Below are 21,219 nucleotides of genomic sequence, written 5' to 3'. Positions count from 1 at the left end.
CTGAATTATTTTTTGTTAAAATTTTACATTTTCCTTAATGAATAAATCAAGATTAAAGAAGTTTAATAATCATCAATGTCGACAATGCTATGTAAATTTTATTAGATAGAATTATCAGATTGTAGTCGTTTGCTATCCAGTTGATCTAGATTTGTGAACAATATGTCTATTATTTTGTATGCATCGATGTTAATCTATCAGAGTCAATGACACCCACAAATATAAGTTCTGAACATTTTCTATTCGTAATTATATTACATTTTAATTGTACATTCTTTTTAATATAGGAACTATTATTCAACAATGATCAATAACCATCAATGCCAACAATGGCATGCAACTTTTGTTAAATAAGTATGACCGGGTTTTAGTTCTTTGTTACCATTATTTGTAGTTACAATCGTAGATTTTTCTGAACGAACGAACCAAGATTAAAGGACTTTTAATCATCTTTAATGCCTATAATGCTTTGTAGCATATAGATGTGAGTTGTGTGTATTCTTTCAAATTGGATTGTTTACAGTTACAATATAGGAATCAAGATTAAAGAATTTTTAATGACAATTGAAACCAACACTACTTCGACCATTTTATTAGTTGACGCCACGATCGTTAAAGATTCTTCAACTTTATCGAGCTAAAAGCTAACATACTCCTCGATAAATAAAAAATTATGAAAGCAGCAACTGGTGAAACATTTTTAGAAAGTGATTCTAGGAATTGTGACAAGTTTTAGCTCTATTTTAAGCGATGGTACAAAATATTGATTCATGAATTAGTGAACCAACAAAAACAATCGTCCAACGTTTCAATTTTTTACTCCTTTTTATGGATCTATGTATATTTATGCAGTATGCATTTGTTCTTGTTTTCTTAACGGCGCAATGCTTTGAAATGACATAGCAGTATTGCCCGACAACCCAGCACCATTTATCGGTGATAGAACAGTTCCACGTGTAGGTTGTTCCATCGATCAACTTTCCGCTCACAACAAAACGGAGAAACCTCCATAAAATTAAATGCTTGCTCTTTGCAGATTTACAATTTACATGGTAGCTATGCCTTTTTCCTGCACGAAATCTTTGCTACTAAAACTTACAAGGGTTAATTAACAGCGCTGTCTTCTCTCTATAGTAAATATCTACGTAAACCGTGTCTAACGAACACATCGCTCTGGCAACCCTTTATCCTTGAACACAACCACACGGATTTGACCAGATAAAAAGAGGTGCTCCTGGTGCGAAAGTACGAGCCAGAAAAATCTGATCGTTAAATTGATAAATCGAGCGTAATCTGTGCATCATCCACAGTCTTGTAAGCAGGCACCACTAATGAAGCATCCCCGCGAGATCGGGGCGAATTCACGCTACATTTTTCACTTATCGATAACGGAGGATGATTAAAACTTCGCATCGCCGTGAGTAACGCTGGCAATATGAATACGTTTAAGCCAAGAACCTGGTAGAGAATTCAAATTACCCTGGAGAATGCTCACGCAGCAACTCAAGTTCCCTCTTCCCGCCTCAACTGTTATTTCGAGGCTAGAGTTAACCTCTTTCCGAGACTTGGACACTTGTGTCTTGTTTGCTTCCGGTAACAAAGTGTATAAGGGTAGCTGATGAGTGGATAAATATACTTTCTTCGGTTTCAAAAAGGACCGGAGTATTCAAGGATTTTGTTACTAAAGTTTTGATATTCAATACTTTTTTTTATCTTCTTAATGGACTATAATAACCACGTTATCTATTGTGAATTTTTCTGCTATTTTTGATAGCATCATTTGGAAATGAATTTAAATAATTTAAATACATACTTAGCGCGTAGAAAAGAGAACGATGATTTATACTCAGATTGTTTAGCAGATTGTGATAATAACAGTGCCGAAATAACAGCTACTGATGAATACAGCAGAAATGGTATCAATGTTACAGATTTAGATCAATCCCTTTAAATAAATATTGCAATTTTATTGAATACAACAAAATAAAACTATTTAATGGTAATAGAAATGTGCAATTATTACCTAATTCCGATAGTTTTTTCTTCATAAATAGTTTTAATATTAGTTAACATAAGATCGCTCCAAAATTGCCAGCCAATAAAGCGGTACTAGTTTTACGAATAATGATGCAAAACTAATTTATCGAAATACTTTTCAAACAACTTGACTAGACTTCTCTAGAAAAACCTTAAAGATTGGAAGAATAACATAGGAATTCTCTTTTCCTTTTCTTTCGATGTATCAACGTGTATTTGACTACATTTACTTGTAATTATCCACTAGTTTTTAAACGTTGCACTGGACATGGTTACCCAAGCAGGATACTACTTATATTTTTGCCCGAAGAGGGTTGCATAGCCGAGATAAAGCGTTACACGGTGTTTACCTTGGATAAATAGGAGAATGCACAAGAATTCGTTTCTTCTTCTTATCTCGAACATTCTTATTAATTACGAACGAAAAGATTGTTCATGTACCAAATAATCCTGGACATTTATCCAATTAGCAACTACCTATCCATGCATGGTTTCCTTCTTTCTCAACATTATCCATCCACCTACAAGGGTGAGTCAACATTGACTCATACTATTATTACTATCATAAACAATTAATAATCGAGAGCTTTTCCTACTAATCTACAAGACTTTAGAAACAATACAACTCTCAATGGAAACATCTGTAAACTAGATCTTAAGGAACCAGAAATGCGTAAATATATACTCTGGAAATGGCGGCAAAGTTATAACAAGCAAATGTAAATTTCGAAACATTATTGTTACTAAAACTCACCTGATTGAAATATTAAACAAAAACAACGAATTTTATTAATCACATCATTCCGAAGTTAACACTTTTGCTTCATACCGCTAGGGTTTGCACACTCTGTAAAATAAAAGACTAAAACATAACATATGCAGTAAAAAACTTTCGTTGCCAGACATGTCCAAAATTGGCCAATTTTTACCATTGTCCTTGAGCAATACTCTTCACAGTACAACACATATTTCTAACAACCAACACACCGCCTCATTGACATGAATTTTGTATAAAAAATTGTGAAAAAAAGCTCGAGAATACAATCCGAAACAGTTAACCTCGTAAAGAGTTCCATTAATCCATTCCCTGCCAGGCAAAAAAGCGTTTTGCATTGAGCGCCGACATTTAATACAGATGTGTAATCCAGGTTACTATTTTGATAATAAAAAGTGATATTAAATTGTTGCTTTAAAAAGAAAATTTACGATATTCTTTCGCAATAATTCGTGACTCAAAAAGTTATAAGCTTATCCCTTCAGTAATTGCAATCACTTTGAACTACGAAATATCTCATAGTTGGCAGTGAATAAGTTAAACTAGGATTACTTTTAACAAATGATGAGGTTGAAGAGGTCAACATGGGAGTGATATGTTGTCGGTGTTTGAAACTGAATAACAAAATCCATGTTGCAATGGCTAATAGGAAGGCGAGAATTTCGACTGTGGGTATTTACATACTCTTCCCATTCTCTCGCTGCTCTGCTTTCGCATCTTTTTCCCAAGCGTATGCGCGCCGCTTGATACGCGTTCGTTCATTCCTTCGCCCTCTCGCGCTCCCTTCCTACGTTTCACGCCCACCCTTCCAGCATCCAGCCTTTGTTTCATCCTACTGCCCGGAAACATTCGAGCCCGCGGCTGATAAACCTGGCCAGAGTTGCCTAGGGATCCCACCGAATTGCACAAGTTTTAATTTCCTCGAGCGGAGCGCCCGCTCGCGAGCAATCGTCGAACTTATTGCGAGGCGAACGCGTTGCGAGTTTAGCCCCCGTTATTGCCGCCCTCGAATACGCTCCGCAGAAGTATAGACCTGCCTCGACATCGCGGCGTGATTGCCACAGCTTCTCGAGCGATTCCTGACCAGTCCATGGAATTAGGGGATCGCCAAGCTCGTCTTGTGCAGAAACTTTCGCTAATGTTGCTAAAAATTCAAACGAATTGATGTTGTTTGTGGATTAAGGAATTTTTAGCCATTTATTACAATAAATCACTCAACCGCAACAGGATCTCAAAATTTCACTCCAGAATTAACAGCTTTGCCAAAGGACAGTGGCCTTGCCCCACATCTACATAGATGTGAGAAGCGTGATTAAGAAAATCTGATTTTTTGGGGATCTGTTAATAAAGCATTCGCGCGTCCGAATCCACGAACGGCGTTAACGTGGGGTTACTCGTTCACCCCACAGACGGGTCTGAAGACGGGGGGTGGGTTTTCCAAAAAAACGACATTTTCGTATTTTAATGCTATTCACGAGAGGAAAAGACATCAAAACTGTGTCACTCCAATGCTTTGGACCATATCACATGTGTTCCATGCAAGGAAACATCGTTCCAACTCTTACACTTAAGGTGAACCACCTCTAACTTTAGACCACCCCTGCTCAGCTCAGGGGGCAGTTTTCAGTACGGGATCTGTTGGGCTTTCATTCTTAACGTATCGAGAACAAACATGGTGAATTTCATCGCTCTTTGATGTCTGGAAGTTCTACCCTTACGAAGGGGGTTGAAAAATCGCGAGCTGTTCCACCCCCTCAAAGGGTGGCTATGGGCTATGAGTGATGGCATTTCCTGGATCAGGGGAGTCCAGAGAATGCATCGAGTCCAAAATCGGGACTGTCGTCCAAAAATTGTGCATTTTGTAGGGGGCATCAAACAGAGTCGCCTCAAAGATTTTTTTGATTTATTCGCCCCCTTCCGTCACCCCTGGACCCTTCTGAAGTGCCGTTTTTCTGCATTACCCCTTTAGAGGGGGGGGGGGGGGGGTGAATTAACCGTTTCTCATCAAACCCTCGTCAATGCAACTTTGCACATACCCAGAGGATACTTCAAAACTAAACCTCACGAAGTTTCCCGAAGATCGATTGAAAACTCTCTGAGTCATGACGTTGTAATATAGTGTCTCATTTTTTTTGAAGGCCAGTGTATGTCACGCTCGTTTAAAGTACCTGAGGTTATCCTGCTGGAGAGTGTAACCCCTTGACATACAAATAAAACGGAGCTTGATGCGTCCAAGAAATACTATTTAATTTCGCTCAACTGAACAGTGATGTACAAGCTGAGACGGAGTACATTTTGCTTTAAAATTTAGTTTTTTTGTATTTTTTTTGGTCACATTGATGATCGGTGTCAATTCCATTATCTATCCACATTCATATAATACATCCGACATATAGATGATACAGGGATTATTTATAATCTTTACTAAACTGAAATATTGTCTGGTATGACATTCACCAAGCGAGACCCTTTGTATAATGAATACTACTTTTAATGCGCTTCTTCTGATATTTAAGACAAAGATAATGAACATATATGAAGGTAGGAGAAAGACATGCAAAATACCTTCAATAAAAGGTAATCATGATACTGACATACAAAAAAGATGGTTTATTCGCTTTAGCTTGCGTTATCTAGTAGTTGTTTAAAATAAATGTTTGCATATTTATTAAGAAAAATTATACTGACATTATTTGCTTCATACAATATTTATTAGGCTAGTACAATAACATGGAATCGATGAATATACGCTATATAATAATACACTATATGAGCTAAAAAAGAATATGTATAAGTCTTTATAATTATAAAAAAAAAACTATTTAACCTTCTAGCTATCGAACGACACTATAATAGTTATAACGGTATGCCACTATAACAATTTTTATAACACACTTTCATAATTTAACAAAGTGGTTAAGTACTCACTTCGTCCGACCCACTTTGCCCAAACACAACTATTCAAGATTTTTTGTAAATCTTATTGTGTCATTGAAACACTTGAGTAATATAACATGTAGTTATAAAAAGTATGAAAAAAATGAAAAAATATCTGTGTAACATTTACCTTATACCGGATACTTCATAATACGCTGTACAATTTTAGTAGAACCTGCGAAAATGAATCATTTTCAACTGACGACACGTCAAACATTTATTGCAAGCTAAATGAATTTAAGTAAATTGCCCATTCATAGGAGCGACCGTGGCCGCAATTACTTACTATTATGTTTACGAATTTCTTTGCAAACAATGGGTACTTGCATTAGGCGGTATAATCATTGACATATTATAGATAGATATGGGGAGGCATAGGCCTGTTTGTAAGTGGAAAGGTCCCATCGCTAGAAAAAACAAAATAATCGCGGTAAGTGTAAAATATACATGTAATTATTGAAATTATAAGCGACAACCATCTATCTTTAACAGAAAAATGATATAATAAAAATGTGCTGGTAGACAGAGACAGGTATGGTACTGCAGTTTTCTTTCTCTTTTTAACCGACTTCGAAAAGGAGGTTACTCAATTCGACATGTATATTTTTTTTTTTAACTGTAGTAAGACCGAAAGTCTGGTCCCCTACTCTATTTCTATTGTCTCTATAGGTGTAATCACTTTGGGCCGATCTCCCCAAACCTGCTTAAGAAAAAAAATCTTGCATCTAGTGTTGATATCCGTGATCGAAGCTGAGAACTTTTCATACCACCCTTGAATGAGTTGTATATGCCAGCACTATCTAGTGTACCCTATTTGTGCCGTATAGTCTCTTTCCAAGCACCCTGTAGACCTGTTTCGCTTTCGCGAAGCGATTGCCACAAGTCCTCCAGCGATTCCTGACCGGTCGACGGAATTAGATGAGCGCCAGGGCCGTGTTCCGCGGAAACTTTCGTCGACGCTGCGGCGCACAGTTTCGTGACAAATGCTCAACGTCGCTGAGAGTTCAGAGCTGTCCGCTCGTTCAACGATACGCTCCGCGCGAGTCCGAGCTGAATAATGCAACGGTTACGTTTCTTCGGAAGCAATTTCGGTGTAACGGCCCTTAACAATCTCGAAATAATGGCCGCCCGCGAAATAAATGGCGAACCGTCGAGTTGGCTCCTCGCGATCGAGGAAACGATATGATTGTGAGATCGTTCGATTCGACGAAACCGATGGAACGGAATGCCCGAGCAAGTTGAAATTTCTGTGTGTCTTGGATCGTCGGATAGCATAGGCGCGATCGAATCTATCCGAAGTTGTGGAACTCGGTATACCAGGTGGGGCAATAACTATGTCCACTTTGAATATTGCCGTTATTTGTAATAATATGAAAAAATGTTATATACAAAACTTACACGGTATAGAGGGGGGCATATTATGATACAAACATTTTCTGCGTGGGTGGAGGTATAGAAGAGATTTCAAGGTCATCTCTATTTTTTTTTAACGGAATGCTATGCTTTTTTTATCACGATGTAATAGCCAGTGTTGAGACGACTTCAGCAAGTTATCATTGAAGTCCATGCAAGGTCAAATGTGGTAGTAAAATAAACTTTCTTACATTAGAGGAGATCACGTGCATGTCTTATCGTTTCTGAACTTATTCTAACACATGCTGTATTATTTCACAGACCCTCACTTTTACATAAACTAATGGTCTTGTAACATTGTGTATGTCGTAGCAATACATCGCGTATAGCTAGAAATGCTGTTTATCAAGAAGTATCCACTACACCAGAAAATATGAAACAACGGATAATTGCAGCATGTGTTAGAATAAGTTCAGAAACGGTAAGACATGCACGTGATGCAGCGATACGATGATTGCAACTTTGCATTGACGCGAACGTTCACCACTTCGAGCATCTCCTCTAATGTAAGAAAGTTTATTTTACTACCATATTTGACCTTGCATGGACTTTCAATGATAGCTTGCTGAAGTCGTCTCAACACTGGCTATCACATCGCGATAAAAAAAGCATAGCATTCCGTTAAAAAAAATTGAGATGACTTTGAAATCTCCTCTATACCTCCATCCACGCAGAAAATGTTTGTGTCGTAATATGCCCCCCTCTATACCGTGTAAGTTTTGTATATAACATTTTTTCATATTATTACAAATAACGGCAATATTCAAAGTGGATATAGTTATTGTTCCACCCTGTATATTTTTGTATGTAAACGTACACGTAGGCATTGGTTGAATTGACGTCGACGGCACTATTTCACTATTATATTTCACGCTCAGAATTAACTTCATGTGAACAATTTAAGTATAGCCAGGTTATATACAACGCAATTTTATTATACAGGATGTCCTAGCTGAAGAGGGCCACATAAATATCTTTCCTGTTTTGTGTGATTTGAAAATTGTTTGTTGTAATCTTTTCTGCTAGCTTCAGTTTTTTTAAGTCTTTTCGAGATCACTATCTTTTTTTACTGGGACAACATATATTTTTTTGTACTGTACTTTGTGTCATGGATGGAAAAATACATTCGACAAAACCCAAGTCATCCTTAAAATGATCTTGAATTCCAAAACAGTAATGTAAATTGATAATCTTAGAATGGTACGTGCATTTCCCGTGCTCAGAATTATATTCGTTGACAGCAGCGAAGTTGGTACTGAATATAAGTCACCTTTATCAACAAATGTGAACAAGGTCTATTTTCTAGCTCATTGCCAAAAGTGTACCGGTAAGTGTTTTGTCATAATGTATTATTCATAGTAAGGAAGAATTAATATAATTTACATTTATGGGAAAGCTAAACAATGCATAAGAAGAGCTATACGTTTGTACACAATATGGCATAATGTAGCAACACGTTGTAGTAAGTGGTGATTGAGAGTCACCTGTCGAGTGCAAAGAATGTATTCTAAACAATTCATATCTTTCTCTTTTCAAATTTCTTCTTAAAAGAACACATTGTAAAGAATTCATTTCATTTTCATTTGAAATTCCTCCTTAAGAAAATAATAGAATAAGATGTTTTCAATCTTTCTAGCGAATGTCCATAATTTTTAATAGCCCGTTTGGTTAAGCTTTCCTTTTCCCCGTAGTTCAAAAACAACCTGCACATGGTAGACGGAATGTTTGAAACAGGCATTGTGGGTAATTGATGAATAGCGCATAATTAACAGACTTTACACAATTTACCCAGGACGAAAGCAATCGAAATGCAGGATTCGATGCAATTTTGCAGTTGTAATTGATTCGAATAGTCAATTCGAAGCATCCTCGAGCGACTGAACATTCCTAGTCGGAATTAGAACGCTTCGAAGCATGCTTCGATAAAAGTATCCCCCCCCCCTGTTTCCAGCATCGTTTCACAATAAATGGATTGATGTGCATGTAATGGAACTGTGTCTGATAGTTCTGCGTTAACTCAGCGTTTAGAATAGTTTCGAACCTCGAAATTGGATGATTGGGTTCATCGTTTCTCGGAATAGGCTGACTTTATTTTTCTGCTAATCGTAAATATTGATCGCAGTATATCTGATTTTATTAACCGACTTCGAAAAGGAGGAGGTTACTCAATTCGACATGTGTATTACTTTTATTTTTTATTTTTTATATTTGTTCACCGATTACGTCGTGACGGCTTGACCAATCAGAATGAAACATCTTGCATCTGGTAGAGTATGTCATCCAGTTGGTCCCGTTATCATGAAACTTTGAGATATCTCATTTTTTACCTGCCTTTTTGGCAAAAAACCGAAAAATTTTGTACTGCTTCTTACTCCGAAACGGATGGAGCAATCGGATTGAAACTTTTTGGATCTGGTAGACCATCACTGCTACCTGGTCCAATAAAAAAAAAAACATTTGACCTTGGTTTATTTTTTATCACTTTATATTACTTTTATCGCAAAAAAGCACTATTTCACGTATGTTCGTCCGGAAATCGATGAAATCGACGAAACCTCTTACACTTTGCTGCCGGATACGTTTTCGCGATAACATTTGCAAAAGTTTATGAACTTTTGTAGTGTTTATAATTATTGTTATTGTAAAATTCCTATTTTTTTATGTAACTCGGCGAGGAATTTACCGTTCGAGATGGAATCTTTCACATTTAATAACAGATGATTTCATGATGCACCATTTGGAAAAAATTCATGAATTCTTAGTGATTATAACTATTGTTACTGCAAAATTCCTATTCTTTGATCTAACTCGGCAAAGAATTAACCGATCAAGATGGAATTTTCTATATATAATGTCATTTGATTTAATGATGTTCCCGTTTGCAAAACTTTATGGACACTTTCATTGTTTAAAACCATTGTTGCCGCAAAATTACTATTTTCTCGTGTAGCTCGACAAGAAACTTACCAAACGCGATGAATCATTTCACATTTTGTTGCACATGTATTCCTGATGATCCCATTTGGAACTATACATTGCCCATAACTATTGTTATCGCATGAAGCCTATTGATTATAGATTGCCACCAAAAAGTGTGAAATATAATAATTTTCAGAAAAAAAATCTAACCGACTTCGAAAAATATTAAATCTGCACTAAAAAGTGTAAAATACTTTATATTTCCTTTATATTAAATTATATTAAATAACCTTTTCGAAGGCGGCGCAAAATAAATAATTTTCAATTCTTGCTCAAGTTAGTCTTTGGTGGGGCGGCAATATTGCATAGAGTTAATGTATAGACTATCTACAGTATTACAGTAAAGTAATAGCACTGTAATTCATGTATAGTAGTATATGTATATGTATACGAGCATAGTTTAAAATTCACATCTACAATACTTTTTCTCGAAAAAAAAACATCTCAAACACCTCGCACTTTCAGGCTTCAGCCAAAATTTTCAACCAAACATTCCAGCTTTACTCGTGCACAATTGTCTTCTAATTCCCGCAATTACATCAATTGGTTGAATTTCAGTGTATTAATATCGAGACACGTTTTCAACATCTAGAGCTTCAAGAAAGTACACGGGAGAAAAAGTCTGATTCGTTAAACTTTCATTATAGAAGACCACTATAACTATTTCGTTCGACGAGCTTTCAAAAGTTTCATGCAGTCGTTATACAGGTAGCCCAACCAAAGGGAATCTATGGAACAAGTTATGCCGGATAACGCGGGTTCGTGACTAAATCAAAACTGTAATCTACCTGGAAGTAGTAGATGCTGAAAGTAACATTGGAACCTCAGCAACGATTGCTTCGTAATAACGTGCCGTCGTTCAGTCGAAAATATAGAGCAAGAGAAACCTGACCGTATTTGATCCGCAGATCTGAAACTGTGCCAGCTGGATGAACTTACACCGAAATGAATTGGAGATTGAGTACGCTTTGCAGAGAATTTCACTACCACCGAACCACGAGTGCTTCCTCTCCCTCATGAATTTCATCAGTATCTTACGAGCTTCATAAATTCTCAAACAACCTCTAAATCGTTCGCCAAGTACGCGTTATTTGTTTCAAAACTTCAAATCGAGCGGTCATATCCGCTTCGATTTCCCCCTTATTCGACGATAATCGAAAAATTATTCCTTCTTTCCTGAGACTGTCATTTCGCGGAGGCTACTCGATACGTTTCTCAAAATCAACGTTAGGATGATACGATGTGATTCTGTTGGAATTATGATAGAGTAGAACCCCGTTTTTCTAAACGCCCACTACTCTCTATTATTTAGACTCAGCATCATCTAAACACTTCTTCGTGCCAATGCTACTGGATGCCATCAATAACCTATTATGATGATACACAAACGCAAAAATCGTAGATTCTCTAAACATGTTCATGAAAATGTTTAACATTAAAAAAGGCATGGAGAAAACAAGTGAATAATATTGAATCCAAAACTGAATTTTTGAGTTGTTTCCTTACGTTATGACGTTTCTATTCGGGTTCAAGTATTTCTTCAGTGATATGGTGCGTTTACATGCTCAAGCTATTTGCACAAGCCGGCCTTGCGCAAGTCAATGTGTGCAAATGAACTGAGTGAAATATTGCCGTTTACACGTTCAGTTCGGTTTGCACAATTGTGAAGTGAGGAACCCAGAAAATTGTAGTTTGTTATGTCCGAAATGGAAAGTCTGGACGAATGCTCATGCCTGAGATTGTAACTGAGGCTTAAACATCGCTTAAACGCACTAACCTCAAGACGATTTTCTGTCAGGACAGATTTTACTCAAGCCAAATTTTTTGGCTTGTGCAAACTTCATGCCTGCGTTCACACACAGTGATATACTTGTGCAAGCCGATTTGTGGAAATAGCTTGAGCGTGTAAACGCACCAATACACGTGGAATTTATTATGAATGCCAGCAAATGATTGTACACGTACATTATACAAAAACGCTATCATATAACTAAAATTACACTCGAGATTAGTTCAAATAATAAGGCTGAGATTACTTTGCTCACATAAACAAAGTACAGACAAACAAGATTCGTACATAATTTTACGAAGTTCCATTTGGCAATAATTATAGTTTTCAAGGTTCATGTTCGAAAATTTGTTATAATAAAATTAATGTTATTTATCGACACTGCAGTTTAGAATGGCGAGCATGTTTATATTCCAAGAGACCTCATTAATATTTTGAAGAGGTTACATAACGTAAATATATCCAATGACTAAAGACTTCTTTTATCAAATTCTTTTTCATGTAACACATTATAATCAAGTTATTGACGAGGAATCGCAGGTTGAGCTGATTTGAGACGTTGACCATCAAATTCATTTATGCTTGTTCTGAACTAATACGTATAATCCATCTTTATTTAGTAAATATTCAATTTTATAATTCAATAAACAAACGTGCGGGGGGCGAGATATTACAACGATATTATAATTTTTTATTGACATTAAAAATATATGAAGATGAACAAAATGCTTGGAAAAACACTTCTAGCTAATAAACGCCCTCGTTAAGTAATAACTTAAACTATGCTTACTAATATTGTATTTATGTAAACTAATATTAAATTAGTAGATAAGATTAACTATCGATCGTATTAGATACTATTGTAACAACGCCATAAGTCTATTCGTTGTACAGTTGATGTAACCTATTATGCATTATTGTCCTCTGCTGTCTTTTACATATAAGCTTACTACTATTTATAGAATACTTAATAATTTCTTGATCCAAAACTCTAAATATCATGTTCATGGGAAATGTTAGCGCTGTTTTCTTCGATGAATTTGGAAATAATCTCATGACCAATGTAATTACACTGGCTCTTTGGACGGAATCACAGAAACTACGTATCTTTTGATGCGATTGGATTCGCAGCTCAGTCGTCGATTCTCGATGCTTATTTTCCGTTCGTAGGACAGGAAAGAAGGAGACTCTGTACAAAACTCCTCTGCAGGGGACATATCAGGCCACGGGTCTTTTGAGAGCCATTCGAGCTTTGATCAGCGATAGCCGGGGCTTCCTCTGATTGTTTCACGTTCCTCTTTCATTTTATTGCAGCGAATCACTCGTAACGATGTCCCCTTTTGCCGCAACATCTGATCCTCCCGGCGCAAGTTTTTGTATTGAAACGAGGTGTTCTTAACCGTTAACTTTCATTTTTTTTAAAGGAAACGATGAACCGATAACGTCGGAGGAAATTCTTTGAAAATAGTTTTTCACAGCTCAGAACGACGAACTGTTCATCACTTATTGATAGACTCTTGAAGGATACGGTTCGTTCTGGTTTGTGATCAATATCTCTGATGCAGAAAGAATCGAGATTAGTCGATGATGAAATTTCCGCACAATTTACCCTTGTTTCGATGAAATAATTTTCTTGAAACTGCTTGGAATAGGATTTATAGAATAAATAAGAAGAAGGTATGAATAGAAGGGATCAGTTTTGTAATGTTTACAGTTCATATTGTTCATCTAAAAGTGTTCGATATTAAATTAAAAATATGCAGTCATGCCTTACTTCTAAAATTGTATATTTTGTTAAACCTCAATGGGCCCGTGTAACGTTCATCTGACATATTAATATATCGACATTTTACCAAATAATTTTAGTTTTGTCACAAGATAACGTATACGTCTCTGATTCCCAATAACAATATTGATGATCGTAGAATAAATTTGCTCTTAGTTCTACTCGAATAATTATTCTTATTGATGATTCAATTATTCCAGCTCATATAGCAAGAATAAAATAAATTATACCAATATTTTTATGATTTGTATTAATAGAATAAAATCACTTTGTTAGTAAAATATATTTTTTAACATTTAAAATTTATATTGATGATACCGAAAATAATATTGATTCGTAGTACCATCAACCGAAAATATTAAAGTAAATACCAAGTTGTCTGCAGGAAACAAAATTCGGCTTGTAGAGGGTTAACATAATGTTAAATACTTTGTGATGGAATATGCTTGTAAGGAAGATCCAATCGATAGGGTTGTACACGGAAGTCAAATAAATTTTAATAAAAGGGTAATCCAATCTTTTAAATTCTATCTAAATAACCTACTGCAAATTTGGAGTTTAATATATTGTTGGAAATGTCGATTGCGACTCTTGCACCGCACATCCGTTTATTATAAACCATAACTCAAAAACAATAACAACAACAGCGTAATACACTATAATTAATAGTTCCTGGACAATTCGGGCGTGTTAACAGTTTGTCTCGGAATTTGACACTTTGACAGTTCCATCTGCAACTGTTCGTTTTAAACATGGCAACTCCAAATGCCACACGACAAAGGGCACAGTGTGTCTTCGTACTTCCATAACAATATTTAAACAAGTAATTGATGTAATAAAATTTAATGTAATCGTTTGAATGGTGCATGCATATGTTTCCGAGTCTTTGATGGTTCGTTTGTTTATGCTATTTAAATCTGACCGGTCATGTTATCAAAATTTCGTTTATTCTATTTTTTAATGGCTAGGTTTATTGTTTGGCTTATTTATATATTTACTGTATTTGCGCTTGTTGCATGTTTGTACAAATTAACAGTTGAAATGCAAGAATATTTTAAAACTAGGGCAGTTCCCTAGTAGACTTCATATTTATTTAGTTCATATTATACTTTTATAGTAGCACGTTTCATAAAACTATGTCTGTCTACTGCCAACGACTTTTGCGAGAGTTTCAACCTAATGGAAGTTTCCAAACTGTTTTTTAACCAGAGATTTTTAAATTTAGTATTTCATAAATATTTATACATTAACGTCACATATATTCATCGTAAAATAAAGTAACATAAATATCAATTTTTGAAAACGGTATTTTATAAATATTTGAATATTAGCAGTGCATGCTTCCATCGTTAAATAAAGTTAAACAAATATTAAGTTTTAAACGTGATGTTTTATAAATATTCAACCATTAGCGCTATATGATTTTATTGTAAACTGAAATTAAAGAAATATCAATTTTTAAATATAGTGTTTTATAAATATTTAAATATTTACACCAACTTTTCACGACATACTTTACCGTTTAGGAATTCAATGAAAAAAGTTCCGTTAAAAATTCTAGAATAATTCCAGTTAACTTTAAGTAACTCCAAATAATTTTCGAATTCCATTCACTTATTGTTTAGATTAAATATTATTTAATTCATAGACGTCTAAATAACCATGAAATAATTTACCTCTATACTTCCTGACGAGTCAGATAAAATGCACGAAATACAGAGATGTAGCATTGAAAGACTTGAAATTAAAATTATAACAAAAGCAAGACACGCAACAATTCTAAGAACACTATTACGACACTATCCGCTATTTCGTTTCTTTTATTTAGTCATAACTGGATGATTGTAGTTTGGGCGATAGCACGAAAAGTATATTTTAATAATATGTTTTATTTGTTTGCATTTAGACCATCCAATGTCAAGTTATCATGTTAGCCGTGAATAAAGGACTTATTTCATGTGGTTTTAACAACAAAAACTTTTTGTATCTGCTTAGCAAGTCTACTATTACGAGTAAAAACATTGACATTCCACAATTATTTGTGATACAAAATCAAAATTCCAAAAAGAAATCCGTTTTTTCTTTCGCATGTACGGTAATAACCCCTTAATTCATAGACGAATTTTTATGGTAAGGTGGGACACAGGCAATCCGCTGTTCACAGATTGTCGATCGCTAGCAAAGCCTTTACCACGTAACAGTGTCCAGAGAACGCATGATCATGCAGTCGACCGCATACGACGACGGGATCTAATACCATGCGACAAAAAGTGTTTGAAACTAGTTAAACTCGTTCTCCACGAGCAGGGTGGGTTAATTTATGCTCCTCGCGTGCTTGATTCATCCCTGAAGTTACTTGGCCCACGACAGTTAATTCCACTCAACGATGGAGAGGAATTGGGGTCGGGGAAAGTGCACAGGAACAAGGATGAAGGACAAAGAAGAAGAATATAAGAGTACCTATCCTAGGACAATGAATATTCTGGTGTTGACTGGCCCGATAAAAGAAACTCGTGACCAGTTGGGTTGGTCCAACTTCGTGGATCTTTGCGCTATCTGTACCCATTACTCGGTTATGCCTTTCGTTGCGTCAACCGAGACTTTATTTTCGTGCCACGGGAGAAAACATTAAAAACAGGGATGCAAAAAAGACGGGCAGACGGTGGTAAGGATACTGGTCGCAGGATCTGCATAAATTTTGACCGCTATTATGCGAAATAGCTGCTTGTGCATGTTTGGAAGATAGGAGGAAAAACGAAAAGCGATAAAGCTGCGTGAAAAATGTGGTTCGCAATGGAACACAATTGTGGAACGGGTTGTTTTTGGAATTATCTAGAATGTGCATTACACATAAACGAAAATCAGTTTTTATCCTATTTTTCGTGTGCCATAATGAATACTCGACGTTGGTGCCAATTATTTTTGTTTTAAAGTTTTTGTTGCGACAAAAAGAGTCTCCGTATTGTTGGACAGAACTCGTACAATATAACGATGCTTACCAATGTATAGCAAAATATCTTCAACACTAGGTTTACGGAGATTGGAAATATTTTCGCTGCATTGTTTCTTTTTTTTTTTGACGTTTATATGTATTACTGTACACACCCATTACAAGTGTTCATAGCAAACGTTTACGCCATCCATGATCGTCTATTTACAACAGAATGACATTACCGACCTAATTACCCACCAGATCTACGGTCAAAGCCAATATGGCGTCGGATTAACCAGCTAAATACGTCAAAAATGTTCAACTTTACACGCGCGTATTTTTTTAACCGTTGAATTTCTGACATTTTAACTTATATTTTCGTAATCTGGGCATCAAAAACTACTAAGTAGTAAACAAATTTCATAATTTTTGATGCCTCAAAGTAAAGTTTAACTTTGTTCACTTTTTAATATCATCGTTTGTATTTGTTAAGTAACTAGACAATTCATTCTAATTATTTAACAAACTTTGACTTGATAAAAATTTTAATTATTTAACGAACTTTGATTTTGTTATGTTATAATTAAATAAGTGGACTAGTGTAGCATAACGAACATGCTTGCCTTATTCTAGAACAATACAGAACTGTAGAGTAAACCAATAAAAAAACAAGAAACGAAACACTAGACGATGCTGTGTGCGTACCCTAAGCACGCTCAGCTGGCACTGTACATATAACAGATGTAGTTGTACATGGAAACATAAATGTACAACATACATTTAAATTTTAATTGAGATAAAATTTTAGCGATCCTAGAAGTATCTTATAGAAATGTACGTACTTACTTGTAAATACTAACAAATAGATCGATACTTCCAAATAGAACGGGCGTAAAAATCATTTGGGTACATGTTATAATGACTTTAATTTATTGGATTTGTCATTTTGAATTTTGCGATTCTAATATCAGATTCGTAATTTGCAGCTCAAATAAATCATAAATATGAAATTTCATGGAAATCCGAAAACATTTTTATTTTTGTCCAGGGTTTCGGCAATTTGCACTGTGCGTCGGTCCGTCCCTGCGCGATCTCTTTAATCAGATGGGTGCATTTTTCTTCCTGTAAGTGGTGATTCTCTTATCTGGCTCCCTCCACCGATTCTCCCTGTTCACTCACTCCTCTAGCCTGGGTGCCAAGCAACGTAACTGCTGCTGCAACTCGCCGCGATTGTCCTGTCGGAGTTGGGTGCTTTCGCAGGAGCAACGAGAAGAGACTTGGAGCGTTTCAATGCTCGATAGAGACAGAACGATACAGAAAACCAGGAGGGGTAAAAGTGGAAGGAAAACTGTACTTTCAGAGAAGTAAAAGAGAACGAACGCGAAACGCGGAGAGCAGTAAGCGAATAGTGACTTCATTTAGCCACGAATACAAACTCTCTTCCGGCGAAACAAATATTACAAACACTTAACGTTTGAACGTACGTCAAGAGAGAAAAGCAAAATTACGTTGGTCAAGTTCACGTGTGCAGCGAGAAAGGAAAAAGGAAACCACTGCTACGGCCAAAAAGTGTACGCGGGAATCGCAGGGAATTTTGCATTTTAATGAAGCAGCCAGATATACCGGCTGATATTAAGTGGCGTTCTTATTCATCGCTGGCTGAATCCCCTTCGGAAACACTTAACATTAAAACTAATGCAGGCGCGGTCGCAACGCCGCGGCCGTGCAAAGGAACTCCCGCACGGAGTGACCAATGTGAAAACGACAAAAAGCTGAATAAAGTACTCTGACCTCGTTGCTTCTAATTTGTATCCGTTGTATGTGTAAACGCGAGGTTTTTGTTTCGTTTGTCGCATGGTTGACTTAGAAAATGTTAAATGAACATCATATTTAATGACAAGAACACTGTTTGTTTTTCGAAATATTCCAATAAATCGACGAACGTACGGTCAAACATACCTTCATTGAAAACGTAGAATATAAAGTTTCTTTTATCTAATACAAGTGAATATCAAATAACAGAAAGCTCGTGAATCTACAAACGATACATCGATATAAACACATAAACTCAGTATTAAATTTAGAAGGAAGAAAATAATGAATAATCAAAACAAATAGCTACAAAAAATGAAGTATCGATATAAGTGGCTGGCTTCTTTATAAGACTGACACAACAAACTTTAATTTCGGTTGAAAATATTTTATTCTCTACTAAATTTAAATAATCTTCTATTTGCAATAATTCGTGACACATATAATTAGAATCAATTTGAACTACGAGACATCTTGTAGTTGGCAGTGAATGGGTTAACACGTCGACTGCTATGTAAGTTTTCCATTATTTAAATTACAATCTAGAAAATAAAAATGTTTAGCAGTTCATTAAGTTACTCTTATTTTATACCATTTCTGTTGGTAGTATCTTCATTTAAAAGATCACAACAACTAGAATTTAACAGGTACCGACATATAGAGCAATAATGAGCTAGTCAGATACATTCCTTTGTTTAGCAATCCTCAAAGCACCTGTTTTTTCCTCAGTACCTACAATAATTCGATGAATCCCATCTCTGAAAATGGAAATTTCGAACTTGGCAGAGAAATTAAATTAGTATCAGCGAAGCGAGTCTAACGAAGTTACAAAACCCGTGAAACGTCCGACAGGAGCTTCGGCCTTCGAACCCTACGTCCGTCGTAAAACTGTCGATGCTGCAAAATACGTTATCCACCCTGTGAATCCACTCCTACCTGCATGTTTACAGAGTGCTTGGCTCGAATATGGCCGTACCCAAACGCTCTCGCTTCGACCGCGGTCGCCGATTTATTGCGAGATAGACGGAACTTCGACAATACCTATTTCGATATCCACGGAACGTTTGCGCGTCCTTTGGCCACAATAATTTGTAAAACAGTTCATGAGATTAGCCATGGCTACGTGAAAGAGGGACGAGGATCTAGAGTAATTTCCAAAAACAGATACGTGACGTATTTTGGGATTTTATTACTGGGGGTATTATTGGATAAACGCCTGGATTAAAATACGATAACGTTGGATGAAAATGGTCAGAACGAGCCACTTGTGTTTAACACGATGGCTGTCGTATTTGTCAGTGATGACTGGCATTTTGAACTTATTAATGTAAAGTCACCTAAAATTTGTACCTAAAGTATCTTCGTTGCTTTTAATGATATGAAGATATGTCAGAAGAAGAAAACGTTTGGTATCGTTAGGTAGAGAAACATAGTATGATAGACCGAACACATTATCTCGAGCCATCATATTTTTCGAGATTATCGTAATATTGTAGTTAATGGAAATATAAATTCAAACATCGGAAGGGTGTTGAAACTATTGAAGTTTGAGTAGAGATGGGTGACAGACCATGCACCATTGGATTTTCACTCATCTCGATCTCTACAAGATTCGCTTAACACGTTGTCTACCAGACAAAAACTCGTAAAAACTTTTACAAAATCAAAATGTTGTCTCGAGACTCTTGAAAATTAGATAATTTATCATTCATCGCAGTGTGGTGGCTGTTCTGTGAAGGAGAGCGAAAGAGGCGAGAAAAGGAAATTAGTGTTTCGTCCTAAGCCTGCTAGTGGACCCGTCAGTAAGCGGGTACTTAGCAAGCGAGTGCCTTAGACGCCAGCGTCGGGATGTTTGGAGGTCGGTCGAGAATGGTTTATATAAAAAAGTTAGGTGGACTGAGCATTTGTGAAAAATGCACGATGTCTCCCTAATAACGAGGACAGGAGATGCCACCACAATAGTATTGTTACGCCGGGGGGTGATGGCACATCGAGGAGTAGACATTTTAAACAATCAACACGTCTTTTATAAAAGGAACAAGAACTCAGAACGTTTATTAACAATAATAATAACTCAATCGGTAAACACGTCTGTACGATAGCAAGTCTGGCGACGTTCTGTCAATTCAAAAGTTGCCGGTTCTCTTGGTAACCGGAACATCCCGACGATCCGCTTCCGCCCGCTCTTCAGAACGCACTTCAGATCATCGCAACATCTTCTTGCCGCCGCAACAGTATTTAATTTCTTAACCACGCCAGATTCACGAATTTTATCCAGATTTATTTCTATTATCGTCTAACCTATGGAATTCTTTTAGTTTCTTAATGAAAAGTTCTGTCACTTACTTTTGGGTGACGTGGGGACCAACGTGCTGACAGGATAAACTTTAATTTCATGGAATGCTACGGAAACCACTTAGATCACTTCATCGTCCAGTAAGATACCATATCCTGGATAGATGGAACGATGCAATTGCCAGAAGATAGCAAATCGTAGAACAATAAAATAACATATATATGTAGTTGACTAAATGTAAGTATGAATATATAACAATTTTGTCTTTGAATTTCGCTTAAAAACACTACAAACCCTTATTCCAACTTAATAGATTACCTTCAAAGTTGTTTTTAAACGACGCAACCGCAAAGGGATATATACCTAACACTATACCTAAAAAAACAATCCACAAAGTCTCCCTGTTTCTTACCTACTCGCGTGCACATGCTCCCTTGAGGCTCTACTCGAGGACCATATTATT

The sequence above is a fragment of the Hylaeus volcanicus genome, chromosome 1 (genome assembly GCF_026283585.1).
Source record: "Hylaeus volcanicus isolate JK05 chromosome 1, UHH_iyHylVolc1.0_haploid, whole genome shotgun sequence".
Lineage (NCBI taxonomy): Eukaryota > Metazoa > Arthropoda > Insecta > Hymenoptera > Colletidae > Hylaeus > Hylaeus volcanicus.
The sequence above is the reverse complement of the archived record's forward strand: the minus strand, read 5'-3'. Positions refer to the sequence as shown.